Here is a 23,314-nt window from a genome sequence, read left to right as displayed (position 1 = left end):
AGAACAGAAATAAACATAAAATAGTCTTTAAAAAATGATACAAAAGATTAATGAATCCAAGAGCTGGTTGTTTGAAAAGATAAACAAGACTGACAAGACTTTAACCAGACTAATGAGAAAGAAAAACATCCAAATAAGTAAAATCAGAAATGAAAGAGGAAAAATAGCAACTGACACTCCAAAAATACAAAAGATTGTAAGAAAATATTATGAACAACTATATGCCAACAAGTTCAGTATCTTTTTTATTTTTTTATTTTTTAATGTTTTTTATTGATTATATTGTTACAACAGTTCCAAATTTCTCCCCTTTGCTCCCCTCCACCCAGCATCTCCCTCCCCCAGCAATCCCCCCCCAAGTCCATACCCCTGGTTCGTAAAAAATAACTATTCCCCCCCCCTCTAAAATATTAGGACCCTTTGTAATCTTGTAAAGGACAATGGGCGAAGGTCTCAAGCTCCTCTAGCTGCTTCAAGCTGGACATGGTCGTCGTCCTACCTACCCTTGGGTCCAGAAATCCCTAATAAGAGTGGGGGTGTGGAGAGGAGGTGGCCTTCCCACATGGGGAAGGATCGTGCAGACTCCAGGTCAGTTGGCTGTCTCCGGTCAACGGCGTGCTTGGTTTAACAGGCTGGCATCCTTGTTGTGTTCTGGGGGCAACAGATTTGGCGAAAAGGGTTAAAAGGCATCATTCAATCCATAACTACTAGATGACAAAAGGCAGGGATTAATTTTTCAATGTTCCATATTAGGAGAAAGAAAAAAAAAAGGGGGACTTCTTTGGAGGAAGGTGTGCTAGGCACACCTCACCTGTCCAAAACCCTTTTGCCCATTATACTTAGTTTGGGCTCAGGGAAGTAGTTTAGGTTTTCCCCCTCTCAGACCTCTGGGCCTTTTCTGTCCAAGCCATTAGGATAGAAAAGAGAAACAAGTTTTAAAGTGAAGCCCACAGACCACCCCATTCTTCACCAACCCAGCCATTTAGTTCAGCCAAACCGTTGAGTCTCAGGAGGCAGTGCTGCAGAGAGGATTAAGTGAGGCTTATGCATACAGACAATCACTCAGGTAATGCGATCATAGGCTTATGTCCTTTGAAAACAGAAAACACGTGTTATATAACATAACCCACAAACAAGTCTCTAAATCTGTAAGACTGTCTTATTGGGAAGACATCCAGTTGCAAGGCACTTGAAATTCTATTTGCCTGCAACTTGAATATCTTTGATGATATCATAGACATGGTTTAATTTTCAAGTGAAACCATATTTTAAATGAGAAGAAACTTTTAAAACCGTTAGTTGCCCTATTTTATACTCTACTACTGATCATTGTGATTTTCCTTGAATAATGATTTTTCTCCCTAAGGTTACCCTCCTTGTCTTTAAAGGAACTACATTAAGTCCATTTTTAATTTATCCTGTTCATTTGCATAAACATAACAAGAGCAGCAAATAATCACTTATGATCTTTAGTTCTGCTTTGCTGGAACTTACCCAAGCAATATTTGGGGTGACCTTCAGTCTGTTCTTTAGGGCACAGAAGCTGAGCCACATATCTGGCATTCGTCCTTGCCTGTACACACCTGTTTTTTCCAAGTCCTTCTGGTTTTTCATTGTGCCTTAAGGTCCCTTCTAGCCATCTTTCAGGAAAACAACCTTCGTTCCTTCCCTGGAAAGATTGCTGTGGACCGCACAACCAACCATAGTACCAGGCCTTTTATCTCACGGGCTTTTATTACCTTTGAAAGTCATTCCCAGTTCCTCAGGGCTTTTTGGTAACAACCTGTGCCCAAGTATGTTTCCTTTAGGCTTGACATTCCAGTCAAAGACTTGCTCAAAAAAAAAAAAAAAAGGAACCTCCATTAACAACTGGTCTTATTAGTTCTATGTAAAGGAACTTATGTCATTACTTACTTGTTTAGAATGCCAAACTCTGGAGGGATCAAATAGGAAGAAAAATATACAACGTGAAGGAAAATCTTTGTCCTAATATTCACTGAACTTGCATTTCCATTCTTCATATTTTCATTCTTCAACCACTAAAAAAAATATTTTTGTTTGTTTTTCCATTACAGTTGTCTCACTTTTTTACCCATCTTGCTTCCCTGCACCCTGTCCCTCCCTTCCCCCACATTCAGTCTCCACTCAGTTGCCCATGTCCGTGGGTCATTCATACTTTTTTTTTTTACTTGACCCTTCCCCTTCTTACACCCTTCTCTTCCTCCCACCTCCCCCCCTTGTTACTGTTAGTCTACTTCTTGTTTACATACCTCTGGTTCAATTTTGCTCATTTGTTTGTGTTGTTCATTAGTTTCCTGTAATAGGTGACAGTATAAGGTATTTTCTTTTGTTGCCTGGCTTATTTCACTAAGCATAATTTTCTCTAGTTCCATCCATGTTGTTGCAAATGGTAGAAGTTCCTTCTTTCTTTCTGCTACATAGAACTCCATTGTGTAAATGTACCACAGTTTTTTGATCCACTCATCTACAGATGGGCATTTAGGTTGTTTCCAGCACTTGGCTATTGTAAATAGTGCTGCTATTAACATTGGAGTGCATAGGTTCTTTTGAATTGGTGTTTCAGGATTTTTCGGATATAATCCTAGCAATGGAATTGCTGGTTCAAAAGGCAGTTCCATTTTTAGTTTTTTGAGGAAATTCCAAACTGTTTTCCATAGTGGCTGCACCAGTCTGCATTCCCACCAGCAATGCACCAGGGTTCCCATTTCTCCGCATGCTCTCCAGCACAAATTGTTTGTTGATTTGTTGATGATGGCCATTCTGACTGGTGTGAAGTGGTATCTCATTGTGGTTTTTATTTGCATCTCTCTGATAGCTAGTGATGTTGAGCATACTTTCATATGTCTATGGGCCCTCTGTATGTCTTCTTTGGAGAAGTGCTTGTTCAGGTCCTTTGCCCATTTTTTAATTGGGTTGTCTGTCTTCTTGGTGTTGAGTCGTATGAGTTCTTTATATATTTTAGAGATCAATCCCTTGTCTGAGATGTCATTGGCGAATATATTTTCCCATATGGTTGGTTTCCTTTGCATCTTGGTGATGCTTTCTTTAGATGAGCAGAAACTTTTTAGTTTGATGTAGTCCCATTTGTTTATTCTTTCATTTATTTCCCTTGCCTTAGGAGATACATAAGTGAAAAAGTTGCTACGTGGGACATCTGAAATTTTCCTGCCTATTTTTTCCTCTAGGACTTTTATGGTATCAAGGCTTACATTTAAGTCTTTGATCCATTTTGAGTTTATTCTGGTGTATGGTGTGAGTTGGTGGTCTAGTTTCATTTTTTTGCATGTCCCTGTCCAGTTCTCCCAACACCATTTGTTGAAGAGGCTCTTTTCACTCCATTTGATGTTCTTTCCCCCTTTGTCAAATATTAGTTGACCATATGAACCTGGGTATATTTCTGGGCTCTCTATTCTGTTCCATTGATCTATATGTCTATTTTTATGCCAGTACCAGACTGTTTTGATTACCGTGGCCTTGTAGTATAGTTTGATATCAGGTATTGTGATTCCTCCTACTGTGTTCTTCCTCAAAATTGCTGTGGCTATTCGGGGTCTTTTTTGGTTCCATATAAATTTTTGAAGTATTTGTTCTAGGTCTGTGAAATATGTCGCTGGTATTTTAATAGGGATTGCATTGAATCTATAAATTGCTTTGGGTAGTATGGACATTTTAATGATGTTGATTCTTCCCATCCATGAGCATGGTATATGCTTCCATTTATTTGTATCTTCTTTAATTTCTTTCTTCAGTGTTATGTAGTTTTCTGTGTACAGGTCTTTTACCACCTTGGTTAAGTTTATAACTATTTTATTTTTCTTGTTGCTATGGTAAATGGGATTTTTCTTTCAGTTTCTATCTCTGAGTTTTTATTGTTGGTGTATAAAAATGCCTTCGATTTCTTAATATTGACTTTGTATCCTGCTATTTTGCCGAATTCACTTAATAGGTTGAGTAGTTTTTTTGTGGAGTCTAGAGGATTTTCTATGTACACTATCATGTCATCTGCAAATAATGACAGTTTTACTTCCTCTTTTCCAATTTGGATGCCTTTTATTTCTCTTTCTTGTCTGATTGCTGTGGCTAGAACTTCCAAGATTATGTTGAATAGGAGTGGAGAGAGCGGACATCCTTGTCTTGTTCCTGATCTCAGGGGGAATGCTCTCGGTTTTGCCCATTGAGTATGATGTTCGCTTCAGGTTTCTCATATATGGCCTTTATTATGTTGAGGTATGCTCCCTCTATTCCCATTTTGCTGAGAGTTTTTATCATAAATGGGTGTTGTACTTTATCAAATGCTTTTTCAGCATCTATTGATATGATCATGTGGTTTTTGTCTTTCATTTTGTTTATGTGGTGTATTACGTTTATTGATTTGCAAATATTAAACCATCCTTGCATCCCTGGGATGAATCCTACTTGATCGTGGTGTATGATCTTTCTAATGTGTTGCTGGATCCGGTTTGCCAATATTTTGTTGAGGATTTTAGCATCTATGTTCATCAGCGATATTGGTCTGTAGTTTTCTTTGTTGTGTCTTGACCTGGTTTTGAAATTAGGGTTATACTGGCTTCATAGAACAGGTTTGAAAGTCTTCCCTCTTCTTGTACCTTTTGGAATAGTCTGAGGAGGATAGGAGTTAGTTCTTTCCTAAATGTTTTGTAGAATTCACTTGTGAAGCCATCCGGTCCTGGGCTTTTGTGTGTTGGGAGTTTTTTGATTACTGCTTCAATTTGACTAGCTGTTATTGGTCTATTCAGACTTTCTGTTTCTTCTTGATTCAGTTTCGGAAGACTAAAGTTTTCCAGGAATTTGTCCATTTCCTCTAGGTTGTCAAATTTCTTGCCATACAGTTGTTCGTAATAATTTCTTATAATCCTTTGTATTTCTGTGGTATTGGTTGTGATTTCTCCTCTTTCGTTTCTAATTTTATTTATTTGGGTCCTCTTTCTTTTTTTCTTGATGAGCTTGGTTAAAGGCTTGTCAATTTTGTTTATCTTTTCAAAGAACCAGCTCCTACTTTTGTTGATCTTTTGAATTGTTACTTTAGACTCTATGTCATTTAATTCTGCTCTGACCTTGATGATTTCCTTCCTTCTACTTGATCTGGGTTTTGCTTGTTGTTCTTCCTCTATTTCTTGTAGCTGTAGGGTTAAATTTTTTATTAGAGATTGTTCTAGCTTTTTTAGGTAGGCTTGTATTGCTATGAACTTTCCTCTTAGGACTGTTTTCGCTGTATCCCATAGGTTTTGGGTTTTTGTGTGTTCATTATCATTGGTTTCCAGGAACTTTTTGATTTCTTCCTTGATGTCATTGTTAATCCATTCATTATTTAATAGCATGTTATTTATTCTCCATTTGTTTGAATGTTTTTGAGTTTTTTCCTTGAGGTTGATTTTCAATTTTAAGCCATTGTGATCTGAGAAGATGCTTGATATAATTTCAATTTTCTTGAATTTATTGAGGCTTGTTTTGTGTCCTATCATGTGGTCTATCTTTGAAAATGTTCCATGTGCACTCGAGAAATATGTATATTTTGCTTCTTTTGGGTGAAAACTTTTATATATGTCGACTAAGTCCATTTGATCTAAGGTTTTGTTCAGTGCCTCAATATCTTTGGTGTTTCTTTGCTTTGAAGATCTGTCCATTGTTGACAATGGGGTGTTAAAGTCCCCTACGATGAGTGTGTTGCTGTCTATATCTTTCTTGGAGTCTTTCAAAATTTTCCTTATATATTTGGGTGCTCCTATGTTGGATGCATATATATTTATAATGGTTATATCTTCTTGATGGATTTTTCCCTTAAGTATTATGAAATGCCCTTCTTTGTCTCTTTTTATGGCCTTTGCTGTGAAATCTGTTTTGTTTGATATAAGTATTGCTACCCCAGCTTTTTTTTTATGTCCATTTGCTTGAAATACTTTTTTCCATCCCTTTACTTTCAGTCTGTGTAGATCTTTTGTTCTAAGGTGTGTCTCTTGTAGACAGCATATATGTGCGTCATTCTTTCCAATCCATTCAGCTACCCTGTGTCTTTTAATTGGAGCGGTTAATCCATTTACATTTAAGGTTATTACTGATAAGTACTTATTCATTGTCATTTTCCCCCTTTGTACTCATGTTCTTCTCTGTCTCTCTCTGTTTCTTTATCTTCTTAAAGCAGACCCTTTAGCATCTCTTGCATTGCTGGTTTGGTGGAGATGTATTCTTTTAGTCTTCCTTTGTCTGGGAAACTCCGTATTTCGCCTTCCATTTTGAATGAGAGCCTTGTTGGGTAGAGTATTCCTTGTTGTAGGCCTTTGTTTTTCATTGCTTGGAATATTTTTTGGCATTCCCTTCTGGCTTGTAGTGTTTCTGCTGAGAAATCTGAGGATAGCCTTATTGGAGCTCCCTTGTATGTTATTAGTTGTTTCTCTCTTGCTGCTTTTAGGATTCTCTCTTTGTCTTTGAATGTTGCCATTTTAATTATGATGTGTCTTGAGGTGGGCCTGTTGGGGTTCATCTTCATTGGGACTGTCTGTGCTTCCTGGATTTGCATGACTCTTTCTCTCCTCATGTGAGGGAAGTTTTCTGTCATTAGTTTTTCAAAGAGGTTTTCTATCCCTTGCTCTTCTTCTTCTCCTTCTGGAATTCCTATGATACGGATATTATTATGTTTCATGTTGTCCTGCAGCTGTCTTAGGACCTCTCCAGTCTTGTTCAGTCTTTTTTCATTTTGTTGCATTGTCTGGGAGTTTTTGTGTATGTTGTCCTCCAGCTCGCTGATCCGATCTTCTTCTTCCTCTAGCCTGTTTTTAATTCCTTCTACTGTGTTCTTCAATTCAGAGATCGTATTCTTCATTTCCTCCTGGCTCTTATTGATAGCTTCTATGTCCTTTTTCATGCTCGTGTAATTCTCTGTGAGTTCCTTGTAGTTTTTCTGGAGTTCCTTGTAGTTTCCCTGGAGTTCTTTGTAGTTTCCGCTGAGCTCATTGAGCTTCTCCATAATCTATGTTTTGAATTCCGTATCTGATATTTTGCTCCTCTCTATTTTATTTAGCACTCTTTCTGGGAATTCTACCTTTCTTTTTGATGGGGGGTTGTTTCTCTGTCTCCCCATTTTTGTGATTCCTATTGTTTGTTGTTGCTCTTGGAATGATCTGCTCTTCCTGGATCTGCCTCTGGTAGTGTCAGATCATGTACCAGACTGGCCCTAGACAGCCTATTGGGGACTTCCAGTGATCTACTGCCTTTGTCTCTCTTCTTCAGTTGTTAATATATTCAATCTGTGATTGGCCGTCAGGCTTAAGGACCGTGGGTGTGGCAGCTTAATTCCTGTAAGCAGGGTTTTTATTTCCCCTTAGTATGATGCCACTTGGAGGGGAATGGTCTGTCTGCTGTACTGGGGCTGAGTCAGCACTGGCTGGTCCTGGGAGGAAGTTAGTGTAGCTTCCACTTACTCCTCCGCGCTCCTGGATCTCCGTCTGTGTTGTTGTTGATGATATTTCTTTAATCTGTCTGGTTGTATTTCAGCTACTTTTTGGTGGATCTTTTTCTCTGGTTAGTTGATTGAGAGTCACTCTGTCCACCTTGTCTAGAGATATTTTGTGGAGGTGCTGCTAAAACATAATCACACCACCCAGGCAAGAAACCCACACCCTCCAATATCTCCCCCAACTATAATCTCACTATAGGCTGCAAATAAGCCCGTGTTAATATACTTGTGGAGCTACTGGGACTCTTATTTCGTAAGAGAAACAGAAAGGAGTTGTTTTAAATGAAGGAAGGATAATTTTTGAGTTGGAAGTTGATAGAGTATTAATATTAGCAATTGGGATCAAGGTTATGTGAGAGATCAATTAACACACTGTATGTTTGAAAAGGAGAGGAGGGTTACAGTGTGGAGTGAGAAAGTGGAAGTGTATAGTATTAGGATTATATAATCGGTATATACTATATGATTAGCGTGGGAGGTAGGGTAGACACAACAGACATCCAGGTAGACAGACAGCCTGAAATTTAAAGAGAGGGCTGGGGAGGTTAGAAGGTAGGAAACAGATTGAGAAAGAATTTTTTAAGAATACAAATACAGAGTAGAAAATAGCAAGACAGGAAGGGAGAGAGGAAAGAGAGAGAGAAGGTAGAGAAGAGAAGGGTAGGAGAGAGAACAAAAGAAGAAGGGGAGGTAGAAGAGGGGGGACTGAATTAAAATTCTTTTTTAAATTATATATTCTAAAAAAGATTAGGAGATTAAAACATGATATAAAGTTGCAAGATAGAGAGAAAGGGTGAATAGAGAGAGAGAGGAATAGGAGATAGGAAAGCAAGAGGATGTGGGAGGAAAAGAGCGCAGAGGGAGGAAGGAAATCAGGAGGAAGAGGAGATATTAGGGAGGGGAGGATTGAAATTGAAGAGTTGACAAAAGATAGGATGAAGGAGAGAAATACAAGAGGTAGAGAAAGAAGTGAGGGGATGGGGTAGAAAAAGAGAAGGCGTAAGAATGGGAGAGTGAAGGGAGAGGGGGATAGATTAGAATTATAATTTTAATATTAAAAGATTAGAATATAAAGTGGAATATGGAGAGAGAGAGAATATGTATAGGGAGAGAAAGAAAATAAGGACAAGGGATGAAAGAAAAATGAATGTAGACTGAAGGGGGACAAAATAAAGAAAGAAATTTAATAAAATTGAAGGTGCGTGGTGCAGAGAAAGGAGAGGGTGAGAAAGGGGGAGAACTTAAAATTAAAAAATTAACTGAGAATAGGATGCAGGGGAGACATGCTAAGGGGAGAGAAGGGAGAGAAGAGGAGGGGAGAAAAGAAGAGAGAATAAGAAGGGACTGACGGTAGGGGCAGTTAGAGAGAGAGTGAGAGATAAAAGAATGAGGATTTTAACTCAATTCAACTTTTATGCACAGTCTCTGGGTATTTTTGGTTTGTTTGTTTTTTTTTTTTTGTTTTGTTTTTCCTTGCTTCCTTCCTGAGTCTGCTCCTATTCAAAATTCCATGACTTTCAAATCTTTTCTGGTTGGTTGGCTGGCTGTGGGAGGGTTCTGCTTGATTCTGGGATTGCTAGTCTTTTTTTCGTGGGCCTACCACCGCTCTGCTGTGGGCTGCGTTTAGTTTTCCCCTCCTGAAGCACCCTCAGACTTCCTCAAGCTTGTCCAGCTACTCCTTCCCTCTGTTGGTCCAGTCTGTGCCTGCCAGCAATCCCCACCCTGCCTCCAGTCCTGTCTCTATTCTCAGGCTACAGCTTTTGGTCTCTTCCCTGTCTACCTGCCTGCGCACCCTACCTCTCTCCCTGTCTCAAGATTGTCCTTTTTTTCTGCAGGACTCTGGCACAGTCGGTGAAAAGCGCTGGGCCCAGTGGCCCTTTCCTGCCTAGGGCCTCATCCCCTAGTCTGGAGCTTTGCAGTGGCTTTCCTGCATGTGCTCTTCTCCTTGCCCCAAAACTTTCTCTATTCCGAGCTACAGATTCCACTGGCTTCCCTGTCTATAGGCCTGCACGCTCTCTCTTTCTTCCTGCCACAGCACCGTCCCTTTGTTCTGTAGGATTCTAGTGTGGTCCGTCAGCGCAGCGCTCTCCTACCCTGGAGCTCTCTGCCAGTCTGGAGCTCCGCAGCAGCCTTTCCCTGTGGCCCCTTCTCCCTGCCCTGAAACCGTCTCCAGTCCAGAACCTCTGTTCTCTTCCCTACTTACACACCCTGCACATCCTATTTCTCTCCTAGCCCCAAACCCGCCTTTTGTTCTGTGGGATTCTAGCGCGATTGCTCAATTCTCCCCCTGTCCAGAGTTCCACAGCAGCTTTTCTGTGCTGCTGTTCTCCTTGCCCCAATACTGCTCCTTTGTTCTGTAGGGCCCTAGCGCTAGTGCTGCGCGTGCCCGGAGTGCCAAGCTTTCGGTCGGAGGCTGTAGCTGAGGAGGTTTCCCTCTAGACTCAGATCACATACTTTCTCCCAGTCCTGGTTGTTCACTGTTCTCTCCCTCCTCTGGCTTTTTCGGCCAAATCCTCTCCCTAACTCCCTACAAGAATTCACTCCCGGCTAGTGAGCTCTCCGGCTTGATACTGCAAACGCACGGAGTCTCAGAATGACTCAGCCTGCAGTTCGTGGTAAACCCCTTCACCCCCCTCCACGCTGCTCCCACGCTTTCCTCCCTGTTCACGCTATCGGAGATCCGCACTCACTCAGTCACTCCTCTCCGCATTCGTTCCTGGAGTCTCTCCTTAACAGGAGCGAGCTGAGAACACTGTCCCTACTCCGGGGCCATCTTCCCCCTCCCTCCTCAGTATCTTTTTTAGATATCAATTGGTCTTCTTTTCAGTCTTTATAACAACTCAAAATTATTTAATATACTTAGGCATTTACTTACTTGATCTATTATACCCACTACATATAAACTCCTTGACAACATGCATTTTATCAGCCTGGAATTCTAAGTCTGAAAGCTAATAAGTATATGGCACAGTTTGATATTTGGGTACATTCACTGACTGGAGAAATAAATTCTATGCATCATCTGCCTTTCTACTTGATATTTTTTAGCATATCTAAGCATATTTTACTTCTACTGTTTTGGTTTTGTTCTTCTTGCTTTTTTTTTTTTTAAACTCTATCATGCTTTCAAAGCTCCAAAGTAATGAGATTTTCTGAAATGCCACTGTCCCTTTCCCCAAAATTCAATTAACCAAATTGTCATAAAAATATTTTAACTTCTGACCAAGAGAGAGGCATAGGTAGACACACTTCACCTCCTTCCACAACCATGAGACAGATTACATCTACCTCAAAAACAACAACAACAACAGCAAAGAGAACTCCCAGAAAAACTGAACTGCCTGAAATTCCAACAAACAAGGATATAAAGAAGTAATACTTATCCAGACAACAGGAGGGGTGGAGACAGAGAGCCAGAGCAGAGAAGTGGTGTGGTAAGAGTGGTGGAAGATAGGCTGTCTGCTGCCAGCCAGTGGAACAAGTGATCACACATTATAAAAGCTGGGAGGAACACTTGGGGAGTAATCCCAGTCCCAGGCCAGACTGCGTAGTTTATGGTTTCAGTGCTGGGAAAATAAAGTCTCATTGCTTCTAGCTGTGAAAACCAGTGGGGTTGGGATAGTGGACAAAACTTCCAGGCTCTCAGGAGAGTCTGTTTAGAGGGCCCCTATGGTCCTAGAACATATACAAACCCACCCACTCTGGGAATCATGGCCACGTCAATAGCTAGAGGGGTGCCAGTTGCATACCAAATGCAGGTGAAATGACTGGAAAAGGTATGAGTGCTGAGCAAGCAGCATTGCTCTCTCTCTGATGCCTCACCAACATACAGTGCCACAAGGTGGTGAAAATGTTTGCTCAGCACTGACAAATACCTAATCCACCCCTTATAATGTAACAGGTGCCACAGCTCTAACTAATACACAGAGGTAAATACAGGAGGCTGTCAAGTTGAGAAAGCAGAGACATATAGCCCAAAAGATGGAGCAGATCAAGTCTCCAGAGGGAGAACTAAGCAATGAGGGGATAGCCAATCTAACAGATGCAGAGTTAAAAACACTGGTGATAATGTCGCTCACAGAAATGTTTGAGTATGGCAAATACATAAGGGAAGAAGTGAAGGTTACAGTAAGTGAAATTAAGAAAAATCTACATGAAACCAATGGTGAAGGGAAAGAAACCAGGGTTCAAATCAACAACCTAGAACATAAAAAAGAAATAAACGATCAACCAGTTCAGAATGAAGAAACAAGAATTTTAAAAAATGAGAGGCTTAAGAATCTCTGGGACAACTTAGCAACCTCCAAGTCATAGGGATGTCAGAAAAAGGGGAAGAACAAGACATTGAAAACTTACATGAAAAAATAATGAAGGAAAACATTCTTAATTTGGGGCAGGAAATAGACATACAAGTCAAGAAAGCACAGAGAGTCCCAAGTAAGTTAGACCCAAAGAGGACCACACCAAGACACATCATCATTAAAATGTCAAAGGTTAAAGATAGAGAATTTTAAAAGCAGCAAGAGAAAAGCAGAGAGTTGCCACAAAGGGGTGCCTATAAGACTATCAGCTGATTTCTCAAAAGAAACTGCAGGCAAGAGGGACTAGTGAGTAATATTCAAAATGATGAAAAGCAAAGCCCTACAGCTAAGATTGTTCTATCCAACAAAGCTATCATTTAGAATGGAAGGGCAGATAAAGTGGTTTCCAGACAAGGTAAAGCTAAAGGAATTCATCAACACCAAGCCCTTACTATATGAAATGTTTAAAGGGGCACATTTAAGAAAAAGAAGATCAAAACTATAAACATTAAAACATCGACAAACTAACAACTATCAACAAATAAATTAAAAAAAAAAAAAAGAAAACAACTAAGCAAACAAGTAGACCAGGAATAGAACCATTGATATGGAGAGCATATGGAGAGTTATCAATGCGGAGAGGGAAGCAGGGAAAGGGGGGAAAGGTGTAGCATTCAAGAACCAAGAACTGGGAAGGCCACCCTCCCCTCCACACCCCCACTCTTATTAGGGATTTCTGGACCCAAGGGTAGGTAGGACGACGACCATGTCCAGCTTGAAGCAGCTAGAGGAGCTTGAGACCTTCGCCCATTGTCCTTTACAAGATTACAAAGGGTCTTAATATCTGAGAGGGAGGGATAGTTATTTTTTACGAACCATGGGTATGGACTTGGGGGGGGATGCTGGGGGAGGGAGATACTGGGTGGAGGGGAGTAAAGGGGAAAAAATTGGAACTACTGTAACAACATAATCAATAAAATATACTTAAAAAAAAAAAAAAAGAACCAAGAACCATAACTGGTAGGTACAAAATAGACAGAGGGACATTAAGAATATTAAAATAAATTCAGATACCAAAGAACTTATACATATGACCCATGGACATGAAATAAGGGAGGAGGGGATGCCAGAGGGAATGGAGGTACTGAATAGAGGAGAGCAAATGGAAAAAAATGGGACAACTATAATAGCATAGTCCATAAAATATATTTAAAAAGGAAAAAAATTTCAAGAAATGGGATTTAATTTAATTTATTTATCTATGAAATTGCATAGCATTTTGGGAAGAGGATCTTTTCCTTAAGAATTATAACATATTACTGTGGGCATAGAAATTGTGTCTTATAAATGTTATATATTTCTATCATATACCAAAATGATGTACCATTAAAAATTTGTTGGAAATTTTTAAATATTTACACAAACATTTGTATTAAAGATAATATCTTATAATAATAGTTAACTATTAACCAATTAATAGGTTACTTTGCCTGTGGGTGAGGCATACAGTACATTCAAAAGACTCTTAAGATTTAATATTACTGGTTTTGTTTATAAGCATCAAAATAAATTAGAATAATTACACTTCTTAAGTTTTTCATGGGTGTAATGAAAACATAATTTAAAGTCATTAGAGGGAGGGCCTAAACTGAAAAATGAAATCCTGCTCCTGTAGGATTCTTGGGGTTACACCCATGATAATTACAAGTGAGTTTGAATATTTGTGGATGGATGTGATGTGTATTTGGCTTGTAACTTTTTAAAGAATTGGAGATAAAATCTAATGCACAATACAAGGCCATAAGTAAGTAACTGTCTGTCAAATTGTTTTCTGCTTTTGCTGCAATCCATTATATCACAAATCTTGAAAGTGGTAGGGATCCTGATTTGAGGTTAACTTAAAAACATAAATGTTATTATAAAGAAAAATTACCCTTTCCTGTGATTTTTCCTGTGATGTGAATTTCTTTTATTTTTTTCCAAAAAAAGAGGAACTCCTAAGATTTTTAAATACAGAAAACTGGTGGATTTAATTCATGAAATATTATGCTGTGTAATAACACAGATCTAATGAAAACACTTTTTCTTCTATATATAAAAAACTGTCTTGGAGACAGAGCTCAGAAATATTTGCAATATAATTATTTCACTGGGATCTAAATGTGTAATTTTTTGAGGGCAACATATTTTAATATTTGTACATAAAAATATTCTATCCAACTGTCATGGTAAAATAATTTTTTGAGGTTGCCATTTGTCAAGAACAAGTGATTTTTTTAAAGCTAATATTAGTCAATGTCTGCATAAAAAGCAGAGCATATAAGAAGAGCCTCTATTGTGATCTCATAATACAGATTATGTTTTTCCTTTTTCCAAAGCTGATAATTACAACCCTTCATTACACAAGGTAAAGTAAATTCATAATTCAACAATTTTGCCAAAAAATCTTGGTAAAATCTTGACTATGTTTAATTTGAATATCTACTATTTGATTTAATTGCTTGTTACTTTATCTTACCTGTTTACTCATTAGGATTTTTTTCCTGATTGTGTTTAGTGATCACTAGTTATATATAACCTGTTGACTTCTAGTATTAAATTATTTATTAGTGTTAGTTTTATTGTAATCTAGTTTTTTGTAATTATTAATTTATTTCACCTCTCATAATGTTTTCTTGTGAGTTTTGTTTATAAGCATAACTGGAAAGCAAATAATTATGCTTCTCATGTTTTCCATGCATGTATTTAAAGACATAATTCAGAGTCAGAGTCTAGGCTGAAGGAAATATAACAAATATGCTGCTTTTATAATGTAACAATTGAGCAATCATTTCTCTGTCTCTGTTTATTCTATGAATGTGTTCTAAGTATCAGCATTCTATATCTGTCTCTTTAGGTCACACCCATGGTTGGAGGCTAAGTGAGAAACCAAATGTGAAACAATTCTGAATATTCAGCAAAAAGCATGAAGACAGGTAGCTTTTCTGATACTTTCTGAACTTTATACAGTTCTGATGTTATCACTTTTATGGTAACCTCATATTGTTTAAGCCTTCAATACTCTTTGGTAAATTTGTTTTTTAGGAAATTATCAATATTGCCCTTTCATAATCATATTCAGGTCTGTTTATTTTGGTCAACACTGCTAAAATATTAGATATATTGCTTTTCTAAAGCAATCTGTCTTCTATCTACAGTGTTCAGAATTTATTTGCTATCTAGTGTGAGAAATGGCTTCCTGAAAGAACGTGTAATGTTGCAACACCTTACGGGAGGGACAGGCAGGGGCCTTGAGCACTATGACTGCCTTGGAATGACAGCACAGGTAGGAAAGAGTGCAGTCAGAGGAGGAGCATCACAAGTCCCATCACTGGCATGCTGAACATGGAGCTGGGAGAGTCAGATGCCCTAAACCCACAAGAACTCATGACTTGACTCTAATCACAGAGGACTGGAATTTAAAGTCAGGTCACTTAAACATTATGCATAACACTAAATATTTAGATTTTAAAGAAGGTGGCAAGATTGAAATAAACACAAGCACAGCATTTGAATTTAGATTTACTTTTAAATTCCAACTTCTTAATTAGCAAAGGACCCCCAGCTTACCAATTTGTAAAATGTAGATAATAATAGTTCTCTGTGTGACTTTTGGTAACAAATTATATGATAATAATTAACTACCAAGCTGGGTATGAAACACAGCTGTGACAATTACTAGCTATATAATTCAGATAACCTGTTTTTCATCCAAAAAGAAAGAGGGATGACAATATAATAATATCTACCTCAGAGGTATTATGATAGAATTTAAATCAGATAATATATGTACATAATACTTAATACACTGCAATGGTCATAGAAAATGTACAAAAACATTTACCATAATATTACTGCCACTAAAGTTAGCATTAATATAAACACCATTGATACTATTGTCTTTAAAAGTATGTTGCACTTTTGACTTTTATAAATGTTTATACATTATTGTATTAGAACATGTTTTATATAGTTGTAAAGGAGTCCTGTGTTTGTATTTCTGAATATTTCATTTAGCAGATAACTTATGTGAAGAGCACACTTTGTGTCTTTTAAAGCTACTATTGGCCAGGCTGTACCTAGGGGAGCTGATCTTCATTATCTGTTTTATCACATGCAAGGGAAACATTACTACAAAAACTTTTATGTTGCTGCCAGTATATTGGCACCGCAGTGAGAATAGCAGAGAAAGAGCTTAATTGAAGGTCATCTACTCAAATCATATTTGCAGAGTGGAATTTCTTGCTAAAGAGAGAACCAAAGACAAGCATGGAATTTGACATTTGAGAACCAATGTCAAAGCATAAACTAGAGAAGTCTTATAGTTTTTGGATTCAAAACTATCTGGAACTTGAGCAGTAGCCATCAAACATCATTTCAATGTAGTACAAACATTATGATTAACATTAGTTTTCTGAATATAACGCCATTTCAAAGTAATAGTATCCTCAAACACAATACAGTTTCAGATTCAAGTTTTTTTATAATTAATAACAAATATCAATCATACATATTTATGGTGCAAGGACCTGGTAATAGATTTAGCACTCTTCCTACATAACAATTGGGAGAATATAAACAATTGTCATTCATTCAAACTTTCTCTGGGATACTTAAGGCCTCATGGATGTATAAGCAACTGAAACACATGCACTTAGTTTGTATTGAAGGTGCTTTTAGAGGAAAATAGCAAAGTGAAAAAATAGCTGTATTGGTAGCAATGACTTGAAAGAATATAGAAGGTATCTAAGTAGGAGACAGAGAGCAAAATAAGGAATGTTCTTTATGCCAAACTTTTTCTCTAGGCCAAACAGAAGAGGTACTTATTAAATTTATTTAATTGATGTTAACTATGGAGTGATATATCTTGTTACTTAAGCTAGAATATAAGGAATCCTCTTCATTAATCATTATGGCATGTCCCAGATTCTGAACAAAAGGATAATCCATAAATGATGTACATATATGTACAGAAAATTCTAATTAGTGAACTAAGCAACTTGGAAGAACATTTCCAGAAGAGACAGGGGGGAAAAAATGATATCCAGTCATCTATAGTTTGAAACTGCAACCTCGTTGCCTGACGTTTTGACAGGGTAGGATGACAAGGATATTGAGAAAATATAAAATCTGAAATTGTGAAACTGAAAATAGAAGAAAATTCTCTAAACTCATGATTCTTTTGTAAAAGTCGGAAAACAAAATGAAGATGAGATTTACTGGGGTAATTATAGAAACAAAGCTAGCTAGGATTGTTTTAAACATTTTATGTCAGTTCTTCTCACACTATTTTATTATACTTGTGGATTTCATTAAATATTTAATTGGTTTAGGAATTTTAGAATTTAACCCTGCGTTGGAATAATGAAGGGATGTGCCTGATTCATAGATCTATGCAGTATAATATCAGGTAAAGCTTTTTAAATTGGAGAGGAGAGAAAGTGCTTTCAGAAATACATAAAAGTCATATGAATTTTCAATCAAGGGATGGAGAAAGGAAGGAAATCAGTTTATTTTAGTGTTAATGATTTGGCGTTGGGGGAAATAAATATGCCACTGACACTAATTTTAGTGAACCCCCTAAGCATGGGCTGTGATGTAATAAAGCTATTGATTGACTTTCTAATATAAAGAAATAGCCTGGAAAGAAGGAAAGAGCTGTACAGGAAAACACAACTTCAGAATTGGATGTAGGTATTTGCCAGTTATGCCATTCAATGAAAGAAATATTTTAGAGAAGAGAGCTCCTAGTTATTGGTTTTTGTTTTTGTTTTGTCTGTCTCGCTTTTTAGATATATGATAGAGAGAGATCTTCTTTGCCTTGGGGAACAATTTACTACCCCACTGAGAATGAAGGCATGCCTCTTTAGCTTAGATGGGGATACTGCTGGACATAGTAAAAAAGAGACTGTGATAATATGTAAGCCCTCTGCTCTGTCTAAATAGAAAAGACTTTACATTGATAATGGGTGGTTGGAAGTTATAAAACAATGATTAAACATATTAGAATGTATAAATACATCTAGTAATGCCTATTTTTTGAAGGGGATTTTGACTAAAATCACAGTTTAGAGTACACATGTTGTTAAGCTAAGTGTTTTTCACGTGATTTTATAACAAACGAGTGGTAAAAAAATTTTTTAAAGAGAGCTATCCTTGGTCCTGAAACAAAAGGCGCATCTCCACATCCTTGTTGCACTTGGTTGGAGTGTTGTAGTTTCACTGGAGCTGATGCAGCTGGGAACATTGATGAAACTGGAAACTCCCTGTTTCCCAGTACTGAGATTACCTTAATGTTCTTACATTTTCTATTCATGTTGTACTTATGACACATTTGTTACTTGGCCAGTAGAGTTGTTAATCAAAAGAAATACCCAAAAACAAATACATAAAAATAAAAAAAATTTAAAAGAAACGTTTATTTGGTTGTAAAAATGTCTAAAAATTAGTTTCAAGTTTGGCATGAACTCTTAGTCTTATAGTCATAAAATGCCAAAAAACTTTAGGTGGGATAACATAACAGAAAAAAAAAAGAAAACTAATTTTAAATGATTTTTAAAATTGGAAAGTCACTTATCAAGTCCTAAAAGATAAAAGCTTGAAGAATCCAAGTGTCAGGCTGAGAAAGTGAGGTTAAAGAAAGAAATCAAATAGTAGATAAGAACAAGCTTTCTTTATGTTCTTTTTTATTTCCTTATAGGTTATTTCCAGGAAAGGACACAGGGAGAAAATGCTTCTAGTATTGAATCCTGATGTATACAATTTATCAAATCTACAGGGTAACTCAGTCAACGATTTTAATTTTTTTCTTTATGCGAGATTTCACTGTACATTTTGCTTAGTCTGTTAAAAGGATAGGAACAACTGAAGGTAAAAATGTTATATTGAATTTTCACTTAGAGTCACCAGATGCCCAAGGATTTCAATTAGTTGAACCTTCATTTTGTAGGACAGCAGCATTCTGTCCTAAAGTTTTGTCCTTAACCTGTGCTTCCTCTGGCACTGCTCTTCAAGTAGGCAATATTATTTTAAATTATTTCTTTCCCATTGTAACATATTTTGTAAAATCAATCAGAAGAGTAAATTGATTTTTTTCCATTATACTTGCATTAATGAAGTGAAAAAGAAATGAGGGAAAGAATTTTGTAGATGCTGTGTTTGTATAAATATTTTTTTAATATAACTGGAAAATAAAAGAGAGAAAAGTACTGGACAAAAATATATGAAATTTGAAACAATACATTTCTTGAAGAAAAACAGGTTCTGCAACAAATGATGTGATGCTTTCTAAAAAGAACCTATTAGTCATGTTGAGAGAGCAATAGCAAAAAACTTTCCAAGGCAACACAGGGGAGTATAAATTTTGCCTCAAAGATGGTTGCTTTGGGAGTCTTACCTGTATGTATTATGAAGGAGACCAAAAGACCATATTACATTTTATTCTTAATAGGTCATGGTGAGAAGTGAGACACAAAATATAGACTAGTGAGATATTTTCCTGGTTTTTTTTTTTGTTGTTGTTGTTGTTAGACAGTGTCTGTGAATGGAAACCATAATTTACCATAAATTATTAATGCAACTAGTTCCACAAGTGTAATAGTTAATAAAATAATCATAATGTGGCAAATGTTGAAATAAAAACACAAAAAAGGCATTTTGGGGAGTGGATGGTAGTAGTGGTCTTTTATAGATTTTATCTAGGCTTGATTGTTTATTACTTAAATATGTATTTTATTTATATTTATCTATATAGTAACCAAAAAAAAAAACCACTTGTGATTTGTTTCACTACATCACACAGAAAATTAAGGCACTGGCAGTATTAGCTATAATCATTACAGGGTAAAATTCTATAAAAGAAATAAAGTTACTATTCAAGGTGGGACATAAGTAAGGTCATAGTTGCTAATATAAAATAATATAATAATTAATAAATAATAATACAAGAATAAACTCTGTTTTGCATACTCAAAACTCTAAACCTACTTTGCCCCATCTTATGTATGTGTGGGATTTTAAAGAGCTTAAAATAAAATAGTAAAAAGGAACTATGCTTTTTATAGGTTTTGCAAATAAAAAGTTTATGAGTTTTTGATAAGTGGAAGGGTGCTTGAAAAGCAAGGAAATCCTATAGAATTATGATAAGAAGGACACTGTATCAATAGATTACCTTTTGGATAGTAGACAAAAGAGTATGAATAAAATAATTTTTGGATAGAAATTGGATTTGAAATTTCTTCCATTTCTCACTGAATGTGGGGGCTATTAAAGGCAACCACCTTTCTACTTGTAAGAGAAAGAATAAAGAACAATATAATTGATAGATTTATTAATACTCTCTGACTTAGTCAAATAGAGTTATGTACATTCAGGAGACTCTGACTTGAAAATAGGTTTTTGCTACACTTCAGAAACAGTTTCTTTGAAATAGCCATTTGGCTGCTTAAGAGAAGTAGATCTAGGTCTGCTTCAACTTTAATGTGCATATTTGGTCAATGTGTCATAATTTTGGAACACAAGACGATGTAAAGAGATAGAGTGAATTTTATTTTTTATTGAAAGAAAAAATAAAGTATATATAGTAAAAAATAAAATGATTTATTCCAGTATATGGTAATGCAACATCTATAGGACATGGATTTTGAGCATATTATCACACAGATTCCTTTTAAATAGTAGAGGACACTTAAGGACCTTCAAAATATTTTGAAGCTTTACATTTGTTCATATTCCCATGAACTCCATAGTCATACTGTATTCATTAAAAAATTGAAAGAAATGGATTCTTAGTTCAAATATTACTGTACTCTAATTTGTCATTCCATTTAGCATTCCAGAATATTGTTATTAGTATAATTATATGCTTACTTTAAGTGGCTACTGTAGTAACTAGATAAAATTATGTACATTAACTTTGAAAAACATAAAATGTTATGTAGTAATGATTAATTTTCTTAAAACATTATCCATATTTTTTATTATCATTCTAGCCAGTTCTCATTTTACAAACAAGGGTATACCAATTAATTGTTATAGAAAAAACTATGTTATCAATGTAAGTGTGAAAGTTACATGATTTTTTTTAGAGTAAATATCAGTGAATTTAATATTGGACATATTGGTAGATTACAGATAAACAGAAGAGTAAAAGTGATATGTTTATATCTTTTCTTGAAGACATACTTTGAGATTTATCTTTGCTTGTATAGGTGACTTTAGTTAGTTAGTTTTAATAAGTTTTATTTTGGGAATAATTTCAGTATTATAGAAAAATTGCAAATATATTACAAATAGTTTCTATATTAGTTAGGGTTCTCCCTCAAGAGAAACAGAAACAATAGGAGGTGTGTATGTGTTTCTGTGTGTGTACATAAGACTTTTTGACTGAAGTTTCCTCACTTTCCCATTGTGGGTTAGGAACTGATATCATTGGAAATGATATATCCCTGACCAATACCTGTTTTACTTTGTTTTGTTTTGAAGGCTATAGATGTTGGGGAGAGACATACACACAATATGACATATGAAATGCATTACAGCTGTAGTATAAAGTAGCTACTGTGAATTTCTATGTGTGTTGGAAAGGAGAAAGGCTAGCAGCATATTTAACCACAGGTTGGGGACTGTGGAACTTATTTTCTCTGTAGATTTTGCTTATTAGACCTGTAAAAAAGAAAAAGAATTTAGTGTTCACTTTTTGTATTTAAATATTAAATATAATTCTAACTGAAAAATATACACATGTGTAGAAAGATAGTTATTATAATAGACATTGGCTTACATAGTTTTGGAGGCTGACAAGTCCCACTATCTGTCATGGGCAAGCTACAGACCTGGTCTGTAGTGTAGGTACAGTCTGGAGATCAGTAAGCTTTGACCCAGGAAGAGTCGATTGTTTAGTTAGAGTCATAAAGCAAGATAAAAAATGCCCCAGGTCAAAGGCAGTCAGGCAGAAGGAATTTCCTCTTACTCAGGGGACAGTGACTCTTTCAGTATAGGTCTTCAACTGATTTGATGGGGCTCATCCACATTTGGGAGGGAAATCAGTCTACCAATTCAAATGTTAATATCATTCAAAAACGTTCTCACTGACATAGTCAGAATCATGTTTGACCAAATGTCTGAGAACCCTGTGATTCAGTCTTGTTGACACGTAAAATTATCCATATCAGTTCCCGTAATGTTATCATCCATTTTTTATCTAATGTTAACATATTACATTACCATGGTATAGTTGCCAAAATGAAAAAAAAAAAGTATATTACTATTAACTAAACTTCATACTTTGTTTTTTAAAATTTTCTGTTTTTTTTCCATTAATGTTTTTTGTTTCAAGATTCAATCCAATTGCATTGCATTTAACATTAATTTATGTTTTATTATTTTATAACAATTTTTTAATTTTAAATTATACTAGACATACAATATTTTTACCTCAATAAATCTAGTATCCATCTGACACCACACATTGTCATTATAATATTATTGACTGTGTTCTCTATGCTATATTTTATATCCTTGTGATTATGCTGTACTATTAATTTGTACTTCTAAATCCCTTTGCTTTTTCACTCCTCCCCCAACACCTCTCTCACCCAGTAGCAATCAAAATGTTCTTAGGGAGCGGGAGGAAGATGGCGGAGGAGTGTGTGGAGGCTGCGCTTGCCTCCTCCTCCCGAGACTGCTCTGGAATTCTGGCTTAATTTTGGGGAAAGCATCTGCATGACCAATCTGACACTAGCTAAATTAAGCCTTGTAGCCACAGGCGGGTGGAGAATGCCACTTCATAGCGACTTTTCTGGTGCAGATTGCAGAGGAGAAATGGGAGAGACACAGGTGCCAGTTTGGCTCCTGCAGATGGCAGCTGGTTGTTCAGAGAGACTTTTCAGTGATCCAAGGATTCCCCGTGAGAGGAGTCAGGGGTGGAAATCAGGCTGGGCCCACTAGCAGAGCCAAGATTGAGCCAGGTGGCGCCTGCCTCTAAGAGGTGGAAAACAGCATGTTTTTTGTTTGTTTGTTTTGTTTTGTTTTTGTTGTTGTTTGGTTTGGTTTTTGCCAACCGAGGAAGAACGGCTGGAGGTGGGGCGAGATTCTTTTGGAGAGAACAAGCAGGATCACATTTGCACCACTTGCCCTGGGCTCTGGCGGAGGGAGGGTTAAGTGGACTAGACATTTGGGGAGAGGTTGGGGTGGTGGTATTGGTGAGAGAGAGCTGGGAGGTAGCAGACCAGACCCAGTGTACACTTATCCCCAGTGCTGCTGGTGAAATCTTTTAAGCAGACCACTCCCCTCCAAGTGGTATCAGCCAGAGGGAGAGAAATAGCCCTGCCCAAGGAAATTACTCAGTCCCACCCCATGGTGTTTAAGCCTGACTGCGCATTACAAAGTGACGAGAGTACAAGAGTAAAAACCAAATGAAAGAGAGACACAGGCAGTAGAACACTGGTAGTCCTGAACAGGCTGCCTAGATGCAGACTAGAAC

The sequence above is a fragment of the Furipterus horrens genome, unplaced genomic scaffold, assembly GCF_987537825.1.
Source record: "Furipterus horrens unplaced genomic scaffold, mFurHor1.1.pri manual_scaffold_12, whole genome shotgun sequence".
Taxonomy (NCBI): Eukaryota; Metazoa; Chordata; class Mammalia; order Chiroptera; family Furipteridae; genus Furipterus; species Furipterus horrens.
This window is presented reverse-complemented; position numbering follows the sequence as displayed.